Here is a 7,247-nt window from a genome sequence, read left to right on the forward strand (position 1 = left end):
TAGCAGGGTGAACAGGCAGTGGCTCGGGTGGTTGTTGTCCTTGATGATCTTTTTGGCCTTCCTGTGACATCGGGTGGTGTAGGTGTCCTGGAGGTTGGTTGTGCAGACCTCACTACCCTCTGGAGAGACTTACGGTCATGGGTGGAGCAGTTTCCGTACCAGGCGGTGATACAGCCCGACAGGATGCTCTCGATTGTGCATCTGTAAATGTTTGTGAGTGTTTTTGGTGACAAGCCAAATTTCTTCAGCCTCCTGAGGTTGAAGAGGCGCTGCTTCGCCTTCTTCACCACGCTGTCTGTGTGGTTGGACCATTTCAGTTTGTCCGTGATGTGATGAACTTTCTACCCTCTCCACTACTGTCCCATTGATGTGGATAGGGGGGTGCTCCCTCTGCTGTTTCCTGAAGTCCACGATCATCTCCTTTGTTTTGTTGACATTGAGTGTGAGGTTATTTTCCTGACACCACACTCCGAGGGCCCTCACCTCCTCCCTGTAGGCCGTCTCATCGTTCTTGGTAATCAAGCCTACCACTGTAGTGTCGTCTGCAAACTTGATGATTGAGTTGGAGGCGTGCATGGCCACACAGTCGTGGGTGAACAGGGAGTACAGGAGAGGGCTGAGAACGCACCCTTGTGGGGCCCCAGTGTTGAGGATCAGCGGGGTGGAGATGTTACCTACCCTCACCACCTGGGGGCGGCCCGTCAGGAAGTCCAGGACCCAGTTGCACAGGGCGGGGTCGAGACCCAGGGTCTCGAGCTTGATGACGAGTTTGGAGGGTACTATGGTGTTAAATGCTAAGCTGTAGTCGATGAACAGCCTTCTTACATAGGTATTCCTCTTGTCCAGATTGGTTAGGGCAGTGTGCAGTGTGATTGCGATTGCGTCGTCTGTGGACCTATTGGGGCGGTAAGCAAATTGGAGTGGGTCTAGGGTGTCAGGTAGGGTGGAGGTGATATGGTCCTTGACTAGTCTCTCAAAGCACTTCATGATGACGGAAGTGAGTGCTACGGGGCGGTAGTCATTTAGCTCAGTTACCTTAACTTTCTTGGGAACAGGAACAATGGTGGCCCTCTTGAAGCATGTGGGGACAGCAGACTGGGATAAGGATTGATTGAATATGTCCGTAAACACACCAGCCAGCTGGTCTGCGCATGCTCTGAGGACGTGGCTGGGGATGCCGTCTGGGCCTGCAGCCTTGCGAGGGTTGACACGTTTAAATGTTTTGCTCACGTTGGCTGCAGTGAAGGAGAGCCCGCAGGTTTTGGTAGCGGGCCGTGTCAGTGGCACTGTATTGTCCTCAAAGCGAGCAAAGAAGTTGTTTAGTCTGTCTGGGAGCAAGACATTCTGGTCCGCGACGGGGCTGGTTTTCCTTTTATAGTCCGTGATTGACTGTAGGCCCTGCCACATACCTCTCGTGTCTGAGCCGTTGAATTGCGACTCTACTTTGTCTCTATACTGACGCTTAGCTTGTTTGATTGCCTTGCGGTGGGAATAGCTACACTGTTTGTATTCGGTCATGTGTTCCGGTCACCTTGCCCTGATTAAAAGCAGTGGTTCACGCTTTCAGTTTTGCACGAATGCTGCCATCAATCCACGGTTTCTGGTTTGGGAATGTTTTAATAGACGCTGTGGGTACGACATCGCTGATGCACTTGCTAACAAACCCGCTCACCAACTCAGCGTATTCGTCAATGTTGTTGTTCGGAACATATCCCAGTCCACGTGATTGAAGCAATCCTGAAGCGTGGAATCCGATTGGTCGGACCAGCGTTGAACAGACCTGAGCGTGGGAGCTTCCTGTTTTAGTTTCTGTCTATAGGCTGGAAGCAACAAAATGGAGTCGGGGTCAGCTTTTCCGAAAGGAGGGCGGGGGAGGGCCTTATATGCGTCGCGGAAGTTAGAATAGCAATGATCTAGGGTTTTGCCAGGCCTGTTAGCGCAATCGATATGCTGATAGAATTTAGGGAGCCTTGTTTTCAGATTAGCCTTGTTAAAATCCCCAGCTACAATAAATGCAGGCTCGGGATATGTGGTTTCCAGTTTACATAGAGTCAAATGAAGTTCATTCAGGGCCATCGATGTGTCTGCTTGGGCGGGATATATGCGGCTGTGATTATAATCGAAGAGAATTCTCTAGGCAGATAATGCGGTCGGCATTTGATTGTGAGGAATTCTAAGTCAAGTGAACAGAAGGACTTGAGTTCCTGTATGTTGTTATGATCACACCACCTCTCGTTAATCATAAGGCATACACCCCCGCCCTTCCTCTTACCAGAAAGATGCTTGTTTCTGTCGGCGCGATGCGCGAAGAAACCAGCTGGCTGTACCGACTCCAATAGCGTGTCTCGAGTGAGCTATGTTTCCGTGAAACAAAGAACGTTACAGTCTCTGATGTCTCTCTGGAAGGCTACCCTTTGCACGGATTTCGTCTACCTTGTTGTCAAGAGACTGGACATTGGTGAGTAGTATGCTCGGGAGCGGTGTGCGATGTGCCCGTCTACGGAGCCTGACCAGAAGACCACTCCGTCTGCCCCTTCAACGGCGTCGTTATTTTGGGTCGCCGGCTGGGATCCGATCCATTGTCCTGGGTGGTGGTCCAAACAGAGGATCCGCTACGGGAAAGTCGTATTCCTGGTCGTAATGTTGGTGAGTTGACGTTGCTCTTATATCCAATAGTTCCTCCCAACTGTATGTAGTAAAACCTAAGATTACCTGGGGTAACAATGTAAGAAATAACACATAAAAAACAAAATACTGTATAGTTTCCTAGGAACGCGAAGCGAGGCGGCCATCCCTGTCGGCGCCGGAAGGCAGTCTGACAGACAGCTCACATAGCTCAGGTGAAGACGGGCTCAAATGGTGGACTTATAAGTGATCGTAGCACAACAATCTAACTCCAATGAGGGTACTGAAGGGGCCTTGGGTGACCGTAGCCTGCGGGCACCTTTCATGAATTTCGATACTAAAGGCTGCGTCCCTGGTTATGAGCTATAGAGGTGGCTGCCATATACACTTTCAATGTCCTCTCACTGTCAACTGTGTTTGCTGAAAATAAACTTAACATGTGTAAATATTTGTATGAACATAACAAGATTGAACAATTGAGACAAACTGAACAAGTTCCACAGACATATGACTAACAGAAATTGAATAATGTGTCCCTGAACAAAGGGGGGTCAAAATCAAAAGTAACAGTCAGTATCTGGTGTGGCCACCAGCTGCCTTAAGTACTGCAGTGCATATCCTCCTCATGGACTGCACCAGATTTACCAGTTCTTGCTGTGAGATGTAACCCCACTCTTCCACCAAGGCACCTGCAAGTTCCCAGACATTTCTGGGGGGAATGGCCCTAGCCCTCACCCTCCAATCCAACACGTCCCAGACGTGCTCAATGGGATTGAGATCCGGGCTCTTCGCTGGCCATGGCAGAACACTGACATTCCTGTCTTGCAGGAAATCACACACAGAATGAGCAGTATGGCTGGTGGCATTGTCATGCTGAAGGGGTATATCAGGATGAGCCTGCAGGAAGGGTACCACATGAGGGAGAATGTCTTCCCTGTAACGCACAGCTTTGAGATTGCCTGCAATGACAACAAGCTCAGTCCGATGATGCTGTGACACACCGCCCCAGACCATGACGGACCCTCCACCTCCAAATCAATCCCGCTCCAGAGTACAGGCCTCGGTGTAACGCTCATTCCTTAGACGATAAACGTGAACCTGACCATCACCCCTGGTGAGACAAAACCGCGACTCGTCAGTGAAGAGCACTTTTTGTCAGTCCTGTCTGATCCAGCGACGGTGGGTTTGTGCCCATAGGCAACGTTGTTGCCGGTGATGTCTGGTGATGACCTGCCTTACAAGAGGCCTACAAGCCCTCAGTCCAGCCTCTCTCAGCCTATTGCGGACAGTCTGAGCACTGATGGAGGGATTGTGCATTCTTGGTGTACCTCGGGCAGTTGTTGTTGACATCCTGTACCTGTCCCGCAGGTATGATGTTCGGATGTACCGATCCTGTGCAGGTGTTGTTACACGTGGTCTGCCACTGCGAAGATGATCAGCTGTCCATCCTGTCTCCCTGTAGCGCTGTCTTAGGCTTCTCACAGTACGGACATTGCAATTTATTGCCCTGGCCACATCTGCAGTCCTCTTGCCTCCTTGCAGCATGCCTAAGGCACGTTCATGCAGATGAGCAGGGACCCTGGGCATCTTCCTTTTGGTATTTTTCAGAGTCAGTAGAAAGACCTCTTTAGTGTCCTAAGTTTTCATAACTGTGACCTTAATTGCCTACCGTCTGTAAGCTGTTAGTGTCTTAACGACCGTTCCACAGGTGCATGTTGATTAATTCTTTATGGTTCATTGAACAAGCATGGGAAACAGTGTTTAAACCCTTTACAATGTAGATCTGTGAAGTTATTTGGAGTTATACAAATTATCTTTGAAAGACAGGGTCCTGAAAAAGGGACGTTTATTTTTTAGTTGAGTTTAGATGGGGACTTCCCTGCAGCCAGAAGCTCCTGGAGGAAAGTCAAAATGACAGAAATTGGACAGGAAGAAGGCGATTCTGCTTGGTCGAAACACCTTTTTCTGAGCACATTCCACTTAATACAGAGTTCAGATAGAGGATTCCCTGGTTGCCTGAATTTGATCAATTACCAAGAAGGATAACACTGCAGCTACAAGGAGGTCATGTTCAGGGACCACACCAACAACTTCAGTATGCTGGGTTTGAGGTGCCAAAGCTTGTCTTTCGCTTGTGAAAGGAGGTCTGCTCGGAGAGGGAGTTCCCATGGTTGCTGTGGCCAATGTGGAGCAACAAGTAGAAAAGATGCGCTCTCGAGACTGATCTTCCTCCCTACCTGAAGGGGAAAGGGAATTGGTGGAAACACATACAGCAGCCCCCTTAGCCATCTGTGTGATAGGGGATCGACCCCGATTGGGCCTGCTGGACCCTTTATGGAAAACCACATTGGACAATGGGTTGAGTCTTGCAATGCAAACAGATCGTCGATGGCCATTCTGAATCGCACCAGATCAAGCGGGACTGGCACAACACTGCGGGTCAACAAGCGCCAACAACAGGTACAAAAAGCTAAATAGTTACAGTAGCTATCAGTGGTGAAAAAGTGCAAAATGGTCATACTTGAGTGAAAGTAAAGATGGCTTAATAGAAAATGACTCAAGTAAAAGCCACCCAGTAAAATACAACTTGAGTAAAAGTCATAGTATTTGGTTTTTAATATACTTAAGTATCAAAAGTAAATGTAATTGCTAAAATATACTTAAGTATCAAAAGTAAAAGTATAAATCATTTCAAATTCTTTATATTAAGCAAACCAAATTTACAGATAGCCAGTGGCACACTCCAGACCTCGGACATAATTTACAAACTAAGCATGTGTGTTAGTGAGCACCCTAGATAAGAGGCAGTAGGGATGACCAGGGATGTTCTAACCATTTTTCTGCCCTGCTAAGCATTCAAAATGTAATGAGTACTTTTGGGTGTCAGGGAAAATGTATGGAGTAAAAAGTACATTATTTTCCAAAGGAATGTAGAAAAGTAAAAGTAGCCAAAAATATAAATTGTAAAGTAAGGTACACATTAAAAAAAACTACTTGGGCATTAATGGGCATTAATATGGAGTTAGTCCCCCCCTTTGCTGCTATAAAAACCTCCACTCTTCTGGGAAGGCTTTCCACTAGATGTTGGAACATTGCTGCGGGGACTTGCTTCCATTCAGCCACAAGAGCATTAGTGAGGTTGGGCGATTAGGCCTGGTTCGCAGTCGGTGTTCCAAATCATCCTAAAAGTGTTCGATAGGGTTGAGGTCAGGACTCTGTGCAGGCCAGTCAAGTTCTTCCACACCGATCTCAACAAACCATTTCTGTATGGACCTCGCTTTGTGCATGGGGGCATTGTCATGCTGAAACAGGAAAGGGCATTCCCCAAACTGTTGCCACAATGTTGGAAGAAAATAATCATCTAGAATGTCATTGTACGCTGTAGCATTAAGATTTCCCTTCACTGGAACTAAGGAGGCTAACACGGAACCCAAACCGGCTGCGTGCGTGCACCATCGTGCATAAATTTATTTTGTCCCCCTACACCAAACGCGATCACGACACGCAGGTTAAATGTCAAAACAAACTCTGAACCAATGACATTAATTTGGGGACAGGTCAAAAAGCATTAAACATGCATGGCAATTTAGCTAGTTAGCTTGCACTTGCTAGCTAATTTGTCCTGGGATATAAACATTGAGTTATTTTACCTGAAATGCACAAGGTCCTCTACTCCGACAATTAATACACACATAAAACAGTCAACCGAATCGTTTCTAGTCATCTCTTCCTTCCAGGCTTTTTCTTTTGACTTTATATTGCATTGGCAAGTCTTGCAGTCCCAAAATAGAAGGGGGGGGATTTCGGCAGGCAAGAAAATAGCCTTGCCGAAATCTACCCCCCCCCCCCCCCCCCTCACCTTCTAATTTCCTTAATTTTGTGGCTAGTGTTACGAACCGGCTCAGAGTTCGCAACAAAAGGGAGACAACGTGGAGACAAGGAGTATCAAAAATATATATTTATTAGATACCATAACTATCACAACCAAAAACAAGGTGTCTGCATGGAGAGAGTCTCCCCAATGACTGTGGAAGAGGTGTCTTTATCCTGGGACACACCCGAGCCCAGGTGTTTCCCATCAAGCTGACGACCCTTCCAGCTCCGCCCACTGGCATCCTAATAAGGAACAAGAGCAAAGAGAGAAAATACAGCAGACAGAGCGGGAGGGTCGTCACACTAGAGTCAAATACTTTCTGTGGCACACACTACTGGTCAACATGAGTTACCAAAATTATTCAGAAGTGTGCCAGGCCTTGCAGTCCCAAGATAGAAGAGGGGAGAATTTCGTCAGGCAAGAAAATAGCCTTGCCAAAATCGCCCCCCCTTCTAATTTCCTTAATTTTGTGGCTAGAGTCAACCGAAATTAATAATTAATGTATGTGTGTTATATTAAACAAACAGAGGAGGGAGTAAAATGTAGGCAATCAATACAAATTTCAGAACAACTACTAGTCGAATAAGACGAATTTTGGCAAAGAGATGTATTTATAGACTAATACACTTGAAACAAATAACCAAACCGAGAACTGTAGACATTATTAGTGCCTCCCCGCGATCAAACCGACATAAAAAAAAATAATGAAACGCAGCCTAACGTGATCAGAAATCTCAACTTTCAAGCA

The sequence above is a fragment of the Salmo trutta genome, chromosome 23, assembly GCF_901001165.1.
Source record: "Salmo trutta chromosome 23, fSalTru1.1, whole genome shotgun sequence".
Taxonomy (NCBI): domain Eukaryota; kingdom Metazoa; phylum Chordata; class Actinopteri; order Salmoniformes; family Salmonidae; genus Salmo; species Salmo trutta.